Genomic DNA, 21,356 nt, shown 5'->3' on the forward strand with positions numbered 1-21,356 from the left:
ATGTTTTTCTGTTTATGGTGCTCAGATTGTCTTCACGTACAGAAGGCATTGATTATCCTTGCACTAAGTTAAGCTTTTTGCTTAGACAAACAGATCAACTGGTGATATTTCCATCTTTTTGCAAAAGTTGGTATCTGTGCAGTGGATTATGAAATGTTATGAAAGGCAAGAAAAATGTATCTGAAGGAAAGGACTACAAGGATGGAGTATTGCCTTCCAGAAAATCTCTTTGTTGGCTTATTTGGAATTATAATTTTCTATTCTGCTGCAAAGAAGCAGCAGCTGGATCACTGGATGTTAGCAGTTAGAACTGGGGTAGGTCTAATACAGAAGTACAGTACAGAACCCTATAGATGTCTAATGCTCATGTTCTTTATTATATCTGTTACTTCCTGTCTGCACAAAACTTTGAAATACTGCATCCACATAAGCAAGTTGGAAACCTCTAAAACAAGATAGGGTGCTTTGGTGCAGGAATACAGTTAACCTATACTACAGCCTTGCAGAAAATAGTTATCCTTAGTGTAGGAATTCCTGGCTGGAATTACTTTGTCTGTGTGATGCTAAAAAGTTGTTCATGTTGGATCAGTAACTTCTGTCATCCTTAAAGATTAGTCATGCTCTAGAGACTATTATTTGCCATTCTGGGGCAGATGCTCAGCAGACTTCAAGGGATCACTCTGATTTATATCAGCAGAAGGTCTGGCAGACTTATGTCAATGGAACTGAAGTTGTTCTCTAGAAAAAAAAAAGTGCTGAAATGAGCACTGTTGTAAAAAACTCCTGCATTTTAATGTAGTTCTGATTTTGGTATAAATACACTTGTGTGCCCGAAACAAGATAGTTGCTGGGTTTATTAAAGTGTGTCTATTTTTCTTTTGTTTACTCATAATTCATTTATTAATAAAGATTTCAGCTGTGGTAGAGTCTTTATCCTACCATAACAGGAGCTCCTGGCTTCATAACTTCACTGGAGCAACCCACATGATGAATATGAGCTGAAGAATAGAAGCCAAATCCTTCTAGGCTCTGTATATTTGTGCTTGCCAGAAAAATCATGGCCAGCCGAAGGAGCAGGAGATGGAAAGTAGCCATCCCTGTTTTGGCTCTTCTCAAAGTCCACTGAGGCTACCGTGCAAGCCTTTATGTTTGGACCTACATAAGTACCTTCTGAAGTTGGATACAGGAATTGAGGGGCAGCAGAGACTGCTTATTTATGAGTTACTTAGCAGTCCCCCATGCAGCAGTTGCCATAAGGCACAGCCTCAGTGCAGCTTATTCATACTCCTGGCAAAAGTTATCCTCAGGGGGAGCTGTGCTTTTGGATGTTGCTGGCCAGAAAACAAGAATACTTTACTGCTTCTCTCACAGAGTATGAGTATATTCACTCTGGGGGCAGTTTTAGCATTTGGCCCTATGCCTGGACATCATTACTATTGGGCACTTACACTGAACACAACCACGCTGACCAAAGTCTGTACTGAAAAGATTACATTCTCCCAAACCAATATTTTCAATTTGGCCCTCATGTTTCTGACAGCAGGAAACTTCTGGAAACACCATAGGCTGTGTTTGCTGTAAACAACATTACCTGAAAAAATCCTGGTGAATGTCACAGGTTTCATGAAAGCAAGAGAATACAGAAATACAGTACCCTATAGTGAAATGGGACGAGCTGAAGCAAAGCAGTTAAACAATATGTGCTCCACATGGCACAAAAGCTCAAACTGCCTTTAAGCAGTTCTTTAAGAAAGTACCTGGTCAAAGAGTTTGGGACAAACCATCAGAACTTATTTCAAATACAGAGAAGAATATTGTCCTGCTTATAAATGCAGCTTTACTTTTTGTAAATTTAAAAATATTCTACTTTAAAATGGGACTGACAACAGGCAGCAGTAACACGTGTGAATGTAACCTGAATATAAGAGGGGAGGGAGGTTTGAGTTTCAACCTGCAAGAATTCCTGTTCATATCACAACTGCAGTAAAGTGTCTTTCTATATCTGGGCATAAAGAAGCATAAAGCAGCTAAAAAAATTGGGCACAAATTAGAATATTTATGGCATTTATGGCATCTCAAGGTTCTGGATTTCCAGAAACTGTACTTGTTCGGTGTCTTGGCAGAGGTGTAAAAAAAAATGTGATGATATTCCAGCATTTTCTTACTCGCTGAGCTTAAAATACTTCTTTGGTTGCAGTGGCTTCTGTGGGACTATTCCCATACCATAATCTTAAGCACATAATTAAGGGCTTTACTGGATCAGTGCCTGAAAAAACAATGCTGATTTCTATTGAATGCACATTATGTTAGGGACCATTTGTAAGCTCATTAAAATGAACAGAAAGGATCCAGCAGACGCTGGACCAAGCCTCGTCTCAGGACTTTCATCAGAGAAACAACGTTTCCTCTTGTTTACACTTTCACAGGTCACTGAGTTCCCAGACTTGGAGTCATTGATTACATCGAATTATCAATGAAGTTAGAGATTTGCTGTCAGCTTAAATGGGTACAGGATAGGACATGAGGAAATAAACAGCAGAATCATGTACAATTTGTGATTCTGGGTATTGGGTGCTTAAAAAGCAAACAAAAAAGCAGGCATGCTCATGAATTCATGGACACAGAACAGCTTCTGCTCTAGTGCACTATGTGTATTCACACAATGTGTTTGGGAATGTACATTGCATTTCTTTGGAGCGGCGCTGGATACGACTCTTACCCTGCCTCCCCTTCCTTCAATGCCCAGACTAATAAATCTCCCATTTGTCTCACCTGTAGTTACAATAAAGCTGTTCTCAACGGTGTTAACATCTGCCGTGGTCATTCTTTTGGGGTGAGAAAGGCAGAACGGTTTCATTGCTCGTTCATTTGTGAACACTAGTTAAGTAAAGCTGTCACTTGTGTCCAATTATGGGTGAGGATTTTATAGCACAGTCTCCTTCCTAAAGCTAAACTGACACGGCCAAGCCCCATTTTATAGGCATTCTTAAATTCTTCCAAGCCATATTTAAAATCCTTATGCTCAGAGATGGCAGGTGCCATGTGTTTTCACATTAACAAATGCAATTTTGTGGCAACTTGACCATGCCAGTGAAGCAGTAAATTTCTGTAATCTCTGTGGTTAAGAATTTCACACAGGACTTTGCTGGGAATATATAAAGCCCATTAGTACAGGAGCACGATGAAGATAAAATTAAAATACCTTTACAGTAAAAGCCAAAAAAAAGAGTAAAGTCTGGGGATTTTTTTTGTGCTGCTAGAGCAACGAAACGTGTCAGAGGAAAATGCTGAAATAGAAAAAAAAAAAGCTTCACTGGGCTCACCCAGCCTACTCTTCAAATGACTGCTACCAATTTAGGTGAGAAGCAGTAATTTGGCTTACACAAATGCTAGCAGAGGCTTATCCTAAATCATAACTGGGATGCAAAACTTTATAAATCTCTTTTTCAAATCCTTGCTCCTTGTTACATTGTCCTCGCACCTGTTTTTTCAGGCTTAGGGAGATGGTAGACAGAACTTTCCTAGTCCAGAGCACGTGCAAGTTGCAATGGTGTATCTGCACACCAGTTGTTAACTGGTTCACTCACGAGATCTGCATTTACCAGCATGAGCTTTGCTGTTGGAACTTGGTGTTACTCAGGGCAGCCACAGACCCCCCAGCTGCAGCATCTCAGCCACTGTGAGGGCTGGGAGCACATTGTACCACTTACAAAGCCAGAGGGGCTGTGCAGCATCATTGGATCATGGAGTTAACCTGCTTTGGAAAGGGATCTATGCTGAAAAATGGGACTAATACCACTTTTCATTCTCCCCAACTCTTCGCCAAACTCCTCAGGACTCCACAGTGAGTTTGAGAGGTACCAACGCCAGAGGACAGTTTTACACACTGAAACAGAGCCAGGATTGGGTTTCTGGTCTGCAACAGATCCTGAGAAAGATGTTAGATTTTGCAAGAGAGTATCTCAGTTACCAGCAGAAAGCAGATGAAAAGCAGAAGTTAAATACTGCACAAATTCATACACTGTTTTGTTTGGTTTGGTTTTTATCTCTAATCTGTAAGTCATTTTAGTAGATATTTCCCAGATTTCCTATAAAATCATGTGAGCTATAGATTTTTTTTTTCTTTAAAAGAGAAAGATGTGATTCCAGCATAATCATCTGACTCCAGAGACTGGATCTTCTGGAAAGTAAAGAAAACAACCTGCTCAGAACACAATACTAACCAGAGAGGGAATTGCATTATGGATTGCTCACAGGCTACTTCAGGAGGTTTTACCACAGGGTTTGGGCAAAACTCCTGAAGAGCGTAGATCAAACAAGAAAACATCTTTGAATGCTTATAGTTTGTTGTGAGAATGTTTTGAAAGATACACTTAGCAGCTCACTCAATCTCTTAAGACTTCACGCAAGCACGCAAGGTTGGGGAGATCAGCTCAGACACTTCTGCACGCTGTGTGGTTGCAGTGATGCCAAAAAAGCTATTCACAGAGTGGCCCTTTGAAGTCAGTGGACTTTTGTCATTGATTTTGAGAGGCCTAGGATTTCATTTGCAGTGTGTAAGGTTAAGCATGTGTGTAAGTCCTTGCAGGATCAAGGCTTAAATGTGTAAACCTGTTCAGCAAGAGTATCTAGCCTTTAATGTCCTGTGAATGTGGTCTCTCTCACTTTGTGACACTGGGTAGGCAGCCTTTGCTCTTTGCTTGAGCACAAAAGCTTAGTTTAGCATGCATAGATCCTTCATAATTGCAAGGGACTTGGGATACAGGAAAAGAAAGATGTTAGTAGAACTGCAAGCTGCTTATTAATGGAGCGCCTATGGAAAACATTGACTGCATCACATTGATTAAGAGCCACTGTTAATCTATACTTCTGTCTCCTGTTATCCAAGGTGCAGGCAGAGGGCCACTCGGATTGCTCACTCTGTCAGTGGCTCTTACAGTGCTTATACATTAATTACTGAACACAGCAAATGTGTGAGATGAAATCCTGTGTTCAGAGCTCCTTTGTTAACGTGAGCAGTTCTACTGTGTAGAAACGTGTTTTCTGTGTGCTTCAAAATCCAGCCACTCCCCTTGTTTGAATAAAAAATATTTCTGCAAATCATTGCTAGAACCCGGGTCCAGAATAGAGCTACCTCAATGATGTCTGATGATCACAGAATCATTAAGATTGGAAAAGACCTCCAAGACCATCAAGTCAAACCTTCTTTGACTGGACACACGTGCCCACCAAACCATATTGTGAAGTGGATCATCAGCTGAGTGGGTGATCAACCATTTTATGCTTAAATGAATGGTAAAATCCAGTTTCCTTGACTTAAACCAAACCTACACTTAATCTTTAGGATGCTGAAGGCTACCTAAATGAAGAGAGAAATGAATCCTAAGGGACACAATATTTGTCTGAGGTAGAGTGTGTCCGTATTGCTGACTGTCTTACCTATCTAGTGTGGTCTTATGTGTCCAACAGTCATACTGTGTGTTTGTGTATATATCAATACATATTTATGTGCTGACACAGTTACTTTTTAAATTAATCAGATTTTCCTTGAATGTAAACCTGTCTGTGATGCTGGCTGTGGTTATCCTTAGGTATCACTTCCTCTAGACCTTACAAACAAAGCTGCTCTGCCCCCGGCTCCCTCTGCCTCTTTCAACCCTCTGTTCAAGTGGGATGTGAGCCCATCAGCAACACCCACAACACTTCATATCACATATCATGTACTGGGGTATGAAAGCAAAAGTCTAGGGATCAAGCACAGGGCCAAGAGGACACAACTAGCTCATCCAAAGACGGCCAGGTAAGACACAGAGGTGAAGTACACTGTAACATTTGGGAGACAGTAATCTCACTGCAGCATATACTTTTAGGACTGTAAATGCAGTTTTAGTTGCAAAAAATTAGGAAGTAAAATTATCTGTCTGAAACCTCTCAAATGCACGTAGCTTCCTCTGGATAAGGGAATTTACATCTGGAACATCGACTCATTATACTACTGGTGCCTAAATTAGGTAGACTTCATCATACTCACGGAGTTTCCCGACTTTTAGATTTTTTTAAAGCATTGCAGAATAACTTTTAAATGCCACTGGCCTGCTAAGTAGAACAAATGAACCAATCACGGCACCTCCTTTCACTAGATCAGTTCAGCCTAATAAAATTAACCGTGAGGAACAAGATTAATTGGACGTTAAACACATTGCCTGGAATGCACTTGTGACAGCTTCCCCCCAGCAGTCTTGCAGGACTAATGATATATGTGAGTGACATTATGTCAGTGATTTATGTGTGTGTCTATGCAATCCAGTCCTAACTTCACTAGGATTAGCCTTGTTTTAAGCCCACTGCCACGTGTATGGGGCTTGGTAAATCAATGGTACTATGAATTTTTTTTCAAGTTATATAATTTACAGAGTTTTAAGTCCTCTGTCTTCATGAAGTAGTCACAAGAGAAGTCTAAATTTAGCAGTGCAACAGTATGGTTAATTAAGAAAATCTGAGGATGAGAGGCAGTTAAATGGTCTGAGTTTTGAATGTGATGTCCTTCAGTGGGATTGAAAGAAAACAGACGTTTAAAATAGGTCAGAAAAATCACTCCCTGAAAGCACCTACTTGTTTTCTCTGTAAAGGGAGCCAGAGGTGGTATGCTCAGATGTAGGTGTCTAAACTATAGGTACCTATATTTGGATGAGGTGAATCCTACCTCTGGTGCCCGAATGCCATGACCAGAGAACACCTATACGGATAATACAGATGCAGCTGGAGTTTGAGAAAGCAAACTAAAAAAATATATATGCAGGGCTTTTGTTTTGCTCCCACTTTGTTATCATCCTCAAGGAAGGTGACCATACATGTCTTTAACAGTGTGAGTAGGAAAGATGTGGCTCTAAGAGGTCTCAAAGCACATCAGCCTTAGGACAGGAGCTGTTATCACTACAGGTCATGTGACATGCAAAACAAGAAAGGAACCTTTTGGATGATGACAATTATAGTCTAGAACTGAGCTCTTTGGGCCTCTAGTTCATTCTCTTTTTACTTTATTTCCTTCTTACTGATATTTTACTGTTTACCTCAATAGATAAAATATTTATTTATATTCCTAATTCATATCTAATGATCTGACAAATAGTGTAAGCTCTATTGCCTTCAGAATGATGAGAGTAATTAGGAGGTATTAGATTATTTTTAGGGTTTTCTGTACCCTACACAGGATTAGAAGCCCCAAGGAACCTGTAGTGCATGTGACAAGGAGATGAAGGACATGTGACTGGTTGCCAGGTTGGTGGAAGAAATGTCTTGGCAGGTGTTGGCCCAGTAGGTTATTAATCAGTAGTGAGAGAAGACCAGAGGCTTGGGGTCACTCTGAGCCCATGTACAATGTTCTCACTTCATTTGGGGGAGTTTTGAGAGTGGTTCTTGGTGAAGGAAGACCATAGCTAATGTGTTAAATCAAATGGAAACACAGCAAACCCCTTATAATGCCATAAATCATTTCCACTTAGAAGAAAAATATAAGAATCTTTTAGCTGATGAATGGAAAAAAAATCCTCAGAGGTTAAAATCTCAGAATTTTACCATGACTCTGTGAAACTTGTATTCAGCTGACCAGAAATGTAATGCTAATAAATAATCCCGTTCAGGGGAAGAGGTATTATGACATATTCTTTAGTATTCCTTCAGAGTCCTGAGAAAAAATCTTGGAATATGGCTTCTCCCAGGAGAAAGAAACTGATGAAATCCCACCATTATTGCCCATGGCAAGTCTGTGATTTACCCTAATTTTACCTGCTGCGTGCAACTCAGACTTGCAGTGACTTTATGTGAAACACTAGAGATGTGGGAGAAATATAGAATTATACCAGCTTTTTCTTGCAAAGGAAACTCATGTTATCAAAGTTTCTAATTATAAAATTTCTTTAATATTTTATTAATAGGAGGGGAGGGAAGATGCCAAAACTTATGGTATTTCACAAGTAAGATTATGGGCTGATTTCTGATTGGTTGGCAGGACCAGAATAATAAAACTCATAATTTTACACTACATTCCTCTAGTGATGATAGAAATTCTTCGTGCATAATAGCACCATTTCTATTCAGGAATCTTGTTAACAGTTGTAAACTCAGATTATCATTTTTATTAGCCTAGTGTTTTCTTATTTCTCTGTTATTGACAGGAAATTACAGCAAGTTTTCTGGCTTGTTTTCTTTTTTGTTATAATGAAAATAGTTGCATTCAACTAGAAATTTCCAAGCACTGAATAGAGGACAGTATTGCTAGAAGCCAACAACAACGAAAAGTGTACAGATTAATTAAAAATAAATATATTTAAAGACCAAACTCAAAGAGAATGTAGACTGGTAGATTGGGTTAGGTGTTTGTTTGTTTGTTTGTTTGTTTGTTTAAAGGTACATATATCAACTTTCTTATACTTTAAGAGTTTAGGAGCTAATTCTTGGCTCCAAACTCAGTGTCTAAACTTGACTGTACTGTTTCCATATTGCCTCACAACAGTAACTTTGACATCATCTTTGTAACCAAAGCCCCCTGGCTGTATTCAGTCTCTCCTTCCATGCAGCCTCACCCATAGCTGAGATGCTCACCATGGACAGTGGGAACCAACCACCATGGACTTCTCAGGACTTTGGGTGATTAGGAAGCTCAAACGAGAGTATTGGTAGTTGTTTCACCCCATTAGGCCACTAGAGCATTGTAAAAGCACTATTTCTTGGAGAATGTGAGACTATAGCTGCATAATTTACCGACAACAGCCTACAGTTTATTCATATTACATCAGATACGCTTCTAACTGTCAGTTGATACTGAGTGAATAAAAACTTATTTCCATAACAAGAACACTGAATTCAACCCTTTTCTTCTCTGGTTATAAATGGATGGGAGTTCAGGATTACAAGGGACAAAGCCTAATTTTCTGGGCCTCGCAGACCTTGGTGTTGGGGTGGGGGAAGGCAAGTTGTCAGGGCAAAAGCAAGATGTGGGAGCTACAACGACCTCATTTAGCAAGACACCATCATTTTCTACACAAGCAAAGTAAACCTTTGAAAAGTATCACAGTGCTTGAAACTGAGGCTGAAATAGGGAGTGATGAACCTCTGCAAGTGCAGTACCCTTAACCCTCTGCCCAAACAAAGTGGCTGTGAAAGAATGTGATTTTCCATATGACACTGGCACATCCTCTCCTTTTCTCCAGGGACATGAAAGGGACTCTGTGTTAAATCCCACTGCTCCCCATGTCCCCTCTCCTTGCACAACTTCTCTCATGCAATCACATTATGCATTTGGCAAAAGACACCTTTGGGTCTGGAAAGTCTGACGTATCAATCTGCAGATTGTTCATTTCACACCGCCTTTAAAAAAAAATCAAAATAAGGCAAAGAGTTTTCAAGGAGTTAGAAGACTGAATTGCACTGGTTTTCTAAGTCCACTCAATTTCACCAAAAATTCCCATGCTATGTTCAAAAAGTTTTCATCGGCATGGCCACAAATCTGTGAACAACTAAGTGTAAGAGTAGTGTTTATTCTAAATACTGTAGTAAAAGCTACATAATCCAGTCTTAAGTGCAACAAGAACTAATTGCACTTAGAAAAAGAGAGAGAGTTCAGCAATGATAAGATCCGGTCCTGCCAGTATTCAGAAGCTTCCTCTTAAATACAGGACAAGCTCAGCCTTCCTGTTGATTTCGGTAGGTGTTGGAGCATTTAATACTTGGCAGAATTACATTCGGAAAGCCTGAAAAGAGCATGTCACCTTGTAAGTGTTGTAAGAGTAAACACACAGCAAAAGCAAAACACATCTCATTTGCTAAAAAATAAAATGATAACATAATAGCATCAGAAAAAGACTAGAAAGGAGATCTCGGAAATCAGGGGACTTGCAAGGCAGGAACTGCAATGAGTATAATACAGATCTGACTGTATCTGGCAGGCTGGTGTTCATGGGAAACGATCCACAGCATCAAGCTCATTCTTTACAAAAGCAGCTCTTGGTATTCCATCTCAAAGTTTGTCAGCTTCTTGTAATTAGCTACTACAATGGTATGGCAAGGTATGGAGTGGAACATCCCTTCTCCCCTTCTCTGGAACAACAACGCAAGGGACAGCAAGAACTTTACCCAGTACTGGACAACAATAAATCCTGGATACACTGACCCCACTTGATGCAAGAAGAATTTTAAAAAAAGTTTCAGTGTTGCACTTCCCTGCCTAGTAAACAGCTGAACAGGCAGGATGATACCCAAGACCATCTCCTCCACCCCCATCTCCACCCCCCTGTCGCATCAGTGCTTCAGGCAACATTCAGAGGGAAAAAAAAATCACACACACAAACCCCCCAACTCAAGTATCTGTTGTGATAAGAGCATGGAACAGTAACCAAAAAACAATCAAGTCCTCATTGTCATAGTGCGACAATCACAGCATCGGTTCTGTTGAGCAAATAGTCAATTCACAGAGAGAAAAGCATCATGAGGACAGACAGGAAAGCTGTTATTACCCATTTTAAGTAATAGGAGAAGGTCACATATCAAGCAGTTACACCTTTTCATTACATTCTAACCCTCCACAGCAGGGGAACCACACTTATGACTGCGTTAGGTATACAAAAGCTTTCAGCTCCAAAAAAGGAGAAGAAAAGATGAGGAGAGGAAAAAAAAATAAATTAAATTCATCTTACCAGCACGTTACAGCACCAACTTGCTTGAAGGAACGTTGCCTTTACAGGTTTCTCTTTTAATTATCCTGGAAGCAGAAGGGGGAAATAAAAAGAAGACGACGAAGCAGGGTTGTTAAATTAGCGTGTGCTCGAATCTTTTCAGTTTGTCGCAGAGTAGAAAAATACCAAAAAAAAAAAGAAAAAGAAAAAAAAAAAAAGAAAGGGCACGCAAAGAAAGAAAAAAAAGCAAAAGAAAGCTCAGTAATTTAAATTTGCTGTCAGTTCAGGCAGCATCGCTCTGTCCCGCCCCTCTTCCCACTGGGTTCTACTACCTGCAGGGCTGCAACTGACAGCTACTGTGCAAACAAAAAAAAAGGCAAAAAGCATGCTGGGACCATGCTGTCTGCTGTCTGAGTCTCTCTCCACTTCTGATGACTGGAAATCATTAGTGGAAAGGTTCTGTTGTTGTTTGCTGGGATTTTTAAGTTGGGTTCTTTGCGTGAAATTTAATTTATTTTTAATTGATGCGACACGGCACGTGACAGAAACCGGTGGTTGTGTTTCTCGGCTCTCCTCAGAATGGAAACTAACCTGAACAGATTGATTTTAATAGTACGGTATACGGAGAATATATACGGGCTTCACTGTATTGCACTTTGCAGGCACGCAGTCAACCCTCCTTGTAACACCTTGTACAAAAATTCTTATTTGAATGGAAAGTCAAGAAAATTTTTCAACAGAAAGCAGTTAAAACTCTGGCAGTTGAAGAAAGTTGCCAGTATTGTTTTTGTTCTGCTTTTAAGTTTTCCTTCTAAACTTTTTCAAATCACTTTTGAAAACAAAAAGCAACAGAAGTCAGAGGCATAATGAGGCACAACACTCGTGTGAAAAGGACGAACTAATAATCCCAATACATAACAACCTTTTTTTAAGCAGATGTTTGAAACCATTTTTGACAGTCTGTGCTAGTAGCTATTATCAGACTGCATACATCATATGACTGTGAAATATTTGATGAAAACTAACAAGAAAACAAGTACAAAGGCTATAAATAGCTTTTTTATATAACTATTTTAATTGTTGCTGACAGGCTTGTAGCAACAGGGCTAAAATCATCCTCCCAAAACAAAAAAACCCGTAATATATAACTTCTAACTATAAATGTACTCACCAAAATATGGTTCCTGCCTAATTATAAAATAAAATCAAAAGAGTGAAATGATGCTTTTCCTTAATACTGTAGTAGTAATTGCTTGGATCATGCCACAGTAAACATGCAACGTTTGTATTCAGTTATTGCTCTACTTATATGTGCAACCATAAAATTAAAAGCTGAAATTTTAAACTTAATTGAATTAATCTTTGTTTTACTAGAAGTTTGCCATTTACACTGGAAGAGAAGCATGCTGAACATGCCTGCCATAGACAATTGGTTTCTAAATAGATTTTTGAAAACTCTGCAGAAACTAATTGCTACTGTGCCTCCATCCCTTCTGCAGCCTCTCCTCATCAATGCAGACCTGGTTGTCCTACCACCAGGAGTTGCACAACAGGGCTCAAGGTCTGCCTGCAGCCCTCTGAGGCTCCTGTTCATGAACACCCAGCCATGATAAATTGGTACCACAGCCAACTTCTACGTTTTTTTTCTTCTCTTTTAAAGCCTCCAGACCCTTTTAAGAGGTGGTGACCTGAAGCCATTTCTGTTGTTGGTAGAAATCTCCCACCATTACAGATATGAGGATTAAATTGGCGTGGATGGCAACCACCTCTTTGCAAAGTTTACCAAGATCTCTCAGCGGACTTCTGTTGTCTGCAAAACTTTTTGCTATCCCCTGTGGATTCAGTATCAGTATAGAGAGAAAAGATAGTATAGACTGTTATCTTAAAAATGGAAATACATAAAACCCATAAACATGATTAGGAAGACGTACAACAGTAGATTCCCCAAGTAGTCACAGCAAAAATGCAGCATTTTTCCACTAGAATTTGTGGCTTTAAAGCCCATTTTTATGCTAGTAAAATATTTTAGTGTAAATTTTCATCCAAGTTTAGTGATTGTCCTTTGTTTTAACTGTAAAACATTCCTTCTTTTTGTTCCTTGTTAAGAAATAAAAATGGTAAAAGTGTTCTTGACGATTTGACAGCATTTAATCCTTATTTTGGTATCTTCATGTACATGTACACACAACCATGATAATTTTCAAAATTCCGTTAAATCCGACTAACTTATTATCCTTCTATATCTCCTTGCAAAAGTCAAGGGAGGACTGTTTTTAATGCACTTGGCGTTTTAAACAAGGCACTCAGACCTTCAAAAGACAAATAATTGAACTCTGCCTTTAAAGGAATAGTGCGGTGCACTAAATAACGAAAACTGAAAAAGCTGGATTTAGTGAGGAGATACTTTCAAGGAAGCGATTTCACTAATTGGTTGAGAAAATGAACAAAAGCTCGTAAAGTCAAGCATTTATAGAAACACCTTACTTGTGCTGTTAACTTGAAATAAAAATAGCGGTAAAATAAGGTATTATTTTTTTTCTCCTGTAATGTAGGGCATGAGAGTACACAAGAACAAACACTGAGATGTTTAGAAGCAGTGGGTGGAATTTCACTCATTTTAGGATTTTATGATGCTGTATGTTAACATTAACCATTCAATGTCTCTGCTAGTGTCTAATTTTAATTAAGGGTCATGGACTTTGGAATATAGAACATGGAATAGTTTGGATTGGAATGGGAAAGATAATTTTTTCCCCCATTCTTTAGTCAGTTTTTAATGAATCAGTTTTGTTAAAGAAGCAGTAATTAATAGAGGTTTCCTGATATATAATGCAATAGAAAGTATCTAATTAACCTTTGTATCCTCTACAACACTATTGAATGAAGCATTTTCTGGTGTTGTTTTAGTCAGGAACATTTATGCCTTTAACTTCAGTAGAGTTACTGAGTAGTTTGAGGTTTGTTTGTTGTTTTGGGTTTTTATTGTTGTTCTTTGGGCTTTTTCTTTTTTTTTTTCCCCACAAGTTTTGATGTCATTGATCTTCAGATATTAGCTCCTAAAAACACCGAAACCATTTCTAAAATTTCCATTATTTAAAGAAGTAAAACAACCCCAAAACCAACAAACACACAAAACCTTTGAATCTCTTTTTACACTATGTCTAAAAAGACTCTGCTATACTGTGATGGGAAAAGGGTTGAAGAAGAGGTTTTAGTATGAGATTAGTTCCAGTATTAAAATCAAGACTTGTAAACTTGGCAAATGCAAAACGAGACCAGAAAGACCCCTTTCTGGGGATGTGGGATCTGAAGTCTTTCTTTGCAGCCAAATCTATCTAAATGGCCTCACTTCAAATAAACAAACCCCTGTGCCTTCCTGCCCCTTAGAAGCAAAGGGGCTCACTCAGCTCTATTGAAACCCTTTGCCTGTGGAAAGGGAATTTAGAGAAGGTGTGAATTATACAGCTGAGAGAGATAAATGTAATTTTGTGTAAACAGCCAACTCCATTGTTAGAGGGAGACTTGGGAATAAACACGGGCCATACAGCCAGCTATGACTTTCAACTTTCAGTAGTGGCACATCTTAAGATTTACAACATGTATTAATTATGTCAAAGTAATACTCAGCCCCTGGTGACTTCATGTACCGTATTGCTTTGTGTACAAGCTGAGTCTTCTGTTACACTAATTGCTTTCTTCTGCAGCTTTAAATTGGGGGTGGTTTTTTTGTACATTTAATTGCTTTCCTCTGCAGCTCACAAGGAAAAGGTAGTTGAAGGTGGCTTCTAAACAAAGATATACAGTAATTAAAAGCTCTTTTAAAGAGAGCTTTTCTGTACAGCACCTGCTGCTAATGGAGTACTTTGTGTACAGTTCTGTGGGGTCTTTGAATCTAGTGCATTATTTCAGAAGTAGAGTGTTGTTGAAGGATTTCTACATCTGATGTGGTGACCTATATATGTTAATTATTGATGTTAGGAAAAAAAAATGAAGGACACTTCTCCCTTCCCCCAGACAAATCCAGCCCATAAAAATGGTTTGGTAAAGTGCAAACTAAGGTTTTAAACTTCTGATTGCCTTGTGGATAACAATCAATTAATTTTATTTTTTTTCTCAGCTGAAAAAATATCTCGTTACAATTCTGATTAAAAGATTGTCATTTTGCTTACCACAATTTCTTCTCAAGGAAGAAAAAATTCAGTAGTTTATGTGATTTAATAAATGACAGTTACACATCTTAGTCCTTCCCTGTTGCCTTGCCTATGGTTGAATTCATTTTTCATACCTGTGTTTCTGTCCCCTTGGTACATCCTGTTGTCTTGCAATCAATGGTGGCTGACTTAAAAAAAATATCTCCATGGAATTTAGTGCTTTGATAAATTAATCCATCCTTGTGTGTTAGCCTTCCAAACACTTGTGTCTTAAGAATAGTTTGTGGTGTGAAAATAAAGCCCTAAGACAGGAAAGAGAGACAGATGCTGTGTATAAATTCCCGCTCTTTTCACAGGAGAAATAGTGTGGAAGATAAGGGTGCCAACTCTATTCATAACGTGTTTTGGGATTTGCTTTGATGTTTGGTTGCATTAAATGGGTGGTAAATGATGTTTCGATGGAAATTCCAGGTGATGACACTACAAAGAGTTAAGCAAAGAAAGAAAATTACTCAGCAATTTTCTCCTGTTGCAATAACAGCCTTGTCGCCAAGGTGAAAAGGGATGTTTTCCATTGTGGTGTAAATAGGAGAAGGAGAAGAGATAACCACACTTTCAACACCAACATTAGGTTCAGATGTTCATAACTGACTCTTATATTTTCTTCTTTACAGCCTGGGAGTAGAAAGGGACTTAATAACTGGCTCAGGAATTATTTGGACATTTCTTATTGCTATAGACTGGGTAAAGAAATAAAAAAAGCATCTGTGGCCATACTGAGATGGTCAACGCCAAAACTTTACAGAAGCTGCTTATCTTGTGTTTAGGAAATGCCATAATAAATCAGACAGCAATGGACCTTAAACATTATAACGGGGCTTATCACAAATGCATATTTTATGTTTTCTTCTGATGCATAAACCCATACACCTCCAGAATGTGCACCCCAGAAGAAAACCTTTCAGACTCATTCAAGTGTATTTTCACAACAAACACTGATTAATAATTCATTCTTGCACCAGCACTGACTTATTGTTTTTTACTGAGATTCCATAAAATGGCTCCCAATGTTCAGAGTCTGATGCCTTACAATGCCAGTCCATCTATAGCTCCTTCCATTGAAAGAACTTGTCAGTTTGGAGACTGCGTGCTGCCTAAATACACTTGTCTCAAAGGTTCAAGCAACTTGTTAACAAAGCATTTGCAACTGCTTTAACCACACCTTTACTAGCCTGTAATTTCGGAGTCACTATCCCTTTAGGATTATGGAGCTTATTCCCTGGCAAGCATCACTCCATCCTCTCAGACGCTAAATTAATGTCCAAGAATGTGATCACTTTGATGGGACCAGCTGTTTCTTCTGCTGCCAAAGCACTCCAAACACTTTGGCAGCTTCCCTAAATGTGCTCAGTAAATCCTGACAAGTGCCATAGGAGTGTGCTCTGTGAGCTGCTCTGCAAAAAGGCATCTGTGTGTGCAGCGCTGACCCTGACATTTGACTTCTGTGTTTGCACCTTATTGCGCAGATCTGGGAGGAATCCAACAGGAATTCAGGAAGTGCAGGCTGTCAGCTCCTGAACGAACACCTTTTTAGCTTTTGAGTTTAAAACTTAAGAGGTGAGAAATATGCAAATACACAGATAAAGATGTGATTTGGTATTTATTGAGCCTGCCTGTGAAATCTTCTTTATCTTTTGCAATCTTTACAAGAGGATCAAGGAATATCAGACCAGTCAAAAAGGTATTTTATTAGCAGGGCTAGGAACAGTGCTTGTCAAAGATTCACAATGTTTTCTTTTACATAGCCCTATTTACAGTTGCTTATGGCTGTTTATTACACTGCATTTTGGGATTAAATTTTTCTCTTATGTGGGTCTGCCTTTGATTGCTGGAAAACTTTGGTCAAATCAACCCAGGCTTTGTGGAAAGCCAGGCTGGGGGCAAAGCATCTTGAGATGGGAACTGCTTTTTTCTTTCAAGAGGTCTGCAAAGATTGTGTTTCTTATGGGATTCAAGCAGGGGCTTGAAATTTGTCCATGGGATGACATTTATATCAGGGACAGCAAAAAAAAATATACATCCATAAAGAAAATTATACAAGTGAGGACATTTCTGGAGAAGCAAGAAATAAACACAGAATGGACAAGCTATATCCTGCATGGTTTAGGGGATGGTGAAGTATGACTGGAATGACACAATGGCCCCTAATTTTGAGAGACAAAGTTCAGGAGAGAAGGTTTAGGCCCAGAGAAGTTGTGGATGCCCCATCTCTGGAAATGTTCAAGGCCTGGTTGGATGAGGCTTTGAGCAACCTGGCCAAGTGGAAGGTGTCCCTGGCCATGGCAGAGGGGCTGGAATGAGGTGATCTTTAAGATCCCTTCTGAAACAAACCATTCTATGATTCTCTGACTCTCTGATATGGATTTGTGACTGCTGCTTGGTCTCAAGGCTGACACCCACTTCACCAGCCATGGTAGATATGGCCATCTGAGCTTTGAAACTAAAGACAAGAAATAAAAGTGGCGTTACGTTAGGAGAGCAAATTTGGACTTGTGTTCAGGTGGACAGAAAGATAAAGGAGAAAAGAAATGCTCGGAAAAATAGAACTAAAACCGAAATGCTGCTGGAGAGGAGAACAGGTTGGTTATGCTGGTCTTCTTGCCTGGAAGCAAAGGGTGAGCAGTAAGTCAGAGGGGATGTGTTCAGACATGGAGACTGGAGTTGCACTGTTGGGAATTGGCTGGATGGGTAAAGAGAAATTGTGTAATGAGGGACACATGATTATGTGACACCGGACACTATGGCTTCAGAGGAAGGAGTGAATAGCACTAGTTATCTTAACTGTAGTTTTTCCTAACTTTTTGAAGTGCTTAGTTTCTATAAACAGCTATATTCTTCTTGGACAGCATTTTTTTTGCTGGAAACTGTACAAGCTCCTAATGGTGTCTCTTGTTTGAGGTCTGTGGTGTTATTGAAAATATGAGTTAATTATAGTGAAAGAAAACATAATAATCAGCCAAATCCCATTAAACTCTTAACTAGTTTCTGCGCCTGCTACTTACTTAGTCCTCTGTGTCTCTTCTGACAGCAGAGCTTTGCCTTGAAGGGCAAGAACATCCCATCTGTTGAGCTCTGAGGGTGTAAATGCTCTTAAAAAGGAAAATATTTGTCTCTTTGGTGTATATGAGAGGCTGGAAGACCCGGCGTTGCCTGCACTGGAAATGGATAATCTCCATCTCCCTCATGGCTAACTGTGCACAAATTGTGTCATCTTGTACACAAAGGGCAGATCCGATTGGGGCATATGTTATCATATAGCTGCAGTCACACAGAGGCCCTCAACATGAATACTATTAAAATGTGAAATGCTCATAGATTATTTTAGGCTTCACAGAGAGCCATAACAGCTACTGCAATAAATTAGAGCAGTTGCCAGGCACTTATGTATCAGTGCACCCTAGCTGTCACTTTACAGGCTGCAGTGGATCTCTGCTGCGCTGTCGTATCCTTTCCTATACCACAGGCACATTCCCTGGGCCAGAGCTTGCATGTGTGGCTCCGTGGAGGAATTGCCTTCCAATGGAGTGGTGATGGTCTCCTGTACCGAGCTCGAGAGACACAGAAGAGTCAAAATATGAGCCAAAACCCTACTGCCTGTCTGAACAAACTGTCTTTGTAAACCTCACAAGATTTCAGCCTGACTCACTTCCCAGATCCCTTTATTGTCTAAAGAGGCAGGGACACAATGGGATTTTCCTGATGACAAGTGTGAGAACCAGCAATCAGTTTGCCTCACTCCTGTATTGTCAGAAATCCCTGCTCCTTTTATAGGACGTTAAATGACCATTTGCCATGAAGCAGAAAGAGCAATGACCTTTAGCCCAGACATTTCCAGGTACAACTGCACTGCTGCTTTATGGCAAATAATTTATGTTACCTGTGTTCAGATTAGGATTTTCTATGTTGCATTTAGCATAAGTAATGAAGCAGCAAGCAATTTTGTTTTTAACTCTATTTGTTTCAATTCAACTGGTTTTAGGTAACTCAATGGAACTAGTTAATAATTATTACAGCACTGAGGATAGATTTTGTTAAAGATCTGGCCTTAAAAATTAAACTCATTAATCATTCTTAAGTATTGTACATAAAATAAACACCTCTTGCTGAAATGATAGAAACTAGATTTGTCAGAGGGAAAAAAGCGCCAAAACCCAACGCATAAATTAGGCTTAAAATTTGATCAATCTGAAAATTGCTACTTACTGAGGAAAGTCTTCTGGACTATGAAATATTTAATAAAAAATCTGTCAATTCAGAATTAAGAGCTTTTGGAAGCAAAAAGCAGTAGTTTAAATGAATGAGATAATGTAGTAAATTAAAATGCAATATCAGTGTGTACATAATACTACATGATATAAAATATCTCTCTGATGCAGAAGATTCCACACATTAACAGGAGATTTTGAAAATGTGTACTACTATGTCAATGCTACCAATATGTAAGGAAAGTCTAAAAGATATTAAATAACTTTTCTATAGAGATGAAGAAAGTCAGGGACAGGAAAAAAGATCGATCTCTGAACACAGAACCCAATCCCTTGGAATGCACTACTGCTGCTTTATTTCCAAAGCTGTTTAGATGAAGCCATAAATACCAAAGTACCAGGGCTGATCTTAAGTCATATCTAGTGATCTATCATATTAATTAGACTAATGTGACCTGTCAAAAAAAATCCCTATCTTAATGAAAACACTGAAACAATCACCTTCAGGAGACCGGATGAATTTGAAACAAGCTTTCCTAGAAATCAAGTTTTATCCGATGGGAAAGCTTAAGTCAGTAGGAAATTGCACAAAATATAAGTGTGGAAGATCTACTGTACTATCTAGTTTACTTTCCAATTTTACCAAAGTTTATTACTGCACAGCTCTGAAATTGCCTGTTCCTTCCTTCAAATGCCTGAAGTGCTAAAGTTTATGTCTTCTCTGTGTGTGGCTACTACACCGACTACTAGATCTTGATTTTGATCTCTTTAAATTTATCTCATTCTCTTTGGCCAACTACAATGAAAGTACTAGTAAAAGAGGAAAATATTTGTTTCCGGAAGTGCATGCCCACCTTCACATCATTTATTCAAGTCCTCTTTTGCAAGACTTATTCAACAACTTCTTTATTGTGTCCTTAGAACACAATTATCACTGAAGGGAATAAAAAAATGTCTTCACTCCTTGTAGTTTGCCCTCTGGTACTGAGATGCTTTCATTTAGAGATGTTCTGCCAGATATTGCCATGCACGAAGCTACATCGTTTCATCTTGTTTTATGACACATGTGAATTTTGCCTAAGTCTTTAACTCAACAATATTTTTTCTTTCTGCTTCACACTGCAAATTTATCTCTAACTTAAAAGTTTTCTTTCACCTCAGATCTCTTTCAATAACTCTGCATTTCAGGCTCTTTTTACCTTCCTCCCTTTGCTACTCAACATTAATTATTTTTTCTCTGGTGGGATTAGCTTGCAATTTTCCAGGCTAAACACAATTTTGCTTTAAGCCCACATTCCTAACCTATTCAGGTCCTCTTGCATTATTTCACTAGGGTTGATAACCTTTACTGATTCTAGTACCATCTGCAACTTTCATTAGTATTCTGTTTACTCTTTTCCCCTGGACCAAAATGAAGACATTAAGGCCTGACCTGACTCCTGCAGTACCTGCTAGATACCTCCCAGCAATGTTCAACTTTGTTTTTCATTACCCATCATTTAGAATTCTCTAGACAGATTTCAATGTGAGTGACAGTAAAAAGATGTTTCTTCAACCTTAGAATATCTACTATAAACAGTGGTAAGTAAAACAAAACCCTCCCAAACCCTAATAAAATAGTCAGTAGACTTTGTCTTTGCATGGTTCACTAGCATATGTATTGCTTTGTCTCTTAAAAAAAAAAATCTTAAGTAGTAATACTCTTTCTGGCTGGAAAATGAACATTATCTAAGTTCTTCTTGTGGTTTAACCCCAGCTCAGCCCCACACAGCTGCTCATTCATCCCCCCCAACAGGATGGGTAAAAGTGAGAAAACTCATGGATTGAGACAAAGACAGTTCAACAATGAAACAAAACCTGAAAGTACAAGCAAAACAAAACAAGGAATTAATTCACCACTTCCCATGGTCAGTGAGGTGTTCAGACATCCCCAGGAAAGCAGAGCTCCATCATGTGTAACGGTGACTTGAGAAGGAAAACATCATCACTCCAAATGTTCCCCCTTTCCTTCTACTTCTCCCAGATTTACATGCCAACCATGATGGCATGAGTCTGGGATATCCCTTCAGTCAGTTGGGCTCAGCTGTCCCAGTTGTGTCCCCTCCTAACTCCTTATGCACCCCTAGCCTCCTTGCTGGTGTGGTGGGGTGAGGAGCAGTAAAGGCCTTGACTGTGTGTAAGCTCTGTCCAACAACAGTGAAAATATCCTTGAATTATCAACACTGTTTTCAGCACGAATCCAAATCATATCCCCCTACCAGCTACTGTGA

General features: G+C 39.1%; 1 protein-coding gene across 1 annotated transcript in view; it reads right to left on the reverse strand.

The window, feature by feature from the left end:
* The window catches only part of CELF2 (CUGBP, Elav-like family member 2), a 556,743-nt gene extending 545,808 nt beyond the window's left edge, over positions 1 to 10,935 (reverse strand). Inside the window, exon 1 of the mRNA XM_017807758.1 lies at positions 10,692 to 10,935. The gene's annotated coding sequence lies outside the window, so the exon portion shown is untranslated. The remainder of the gene's footprint in view (positions 1 to 10,691) is intronic.
* Positions 10,936 to 21,356: the final 10,421 nt, after the last annotated feature.

The sequence above is a fragment of the Lepidothrix coronata genome, unplaced genomic scaffold (genome assembly GCF_001604755.1).
Source record: "Lepidothrix coronata isolate B3197 unplaced genomic scaffold, Lepidothrix_coronata-1.0 Scaffold20, whole genome shotgun sequence".
NCBI lineage: Eukaryota > Metazoa > Chordata > Aves > Passeriformes > Pipridae > Lepidothrix > Lepidothrix coronata.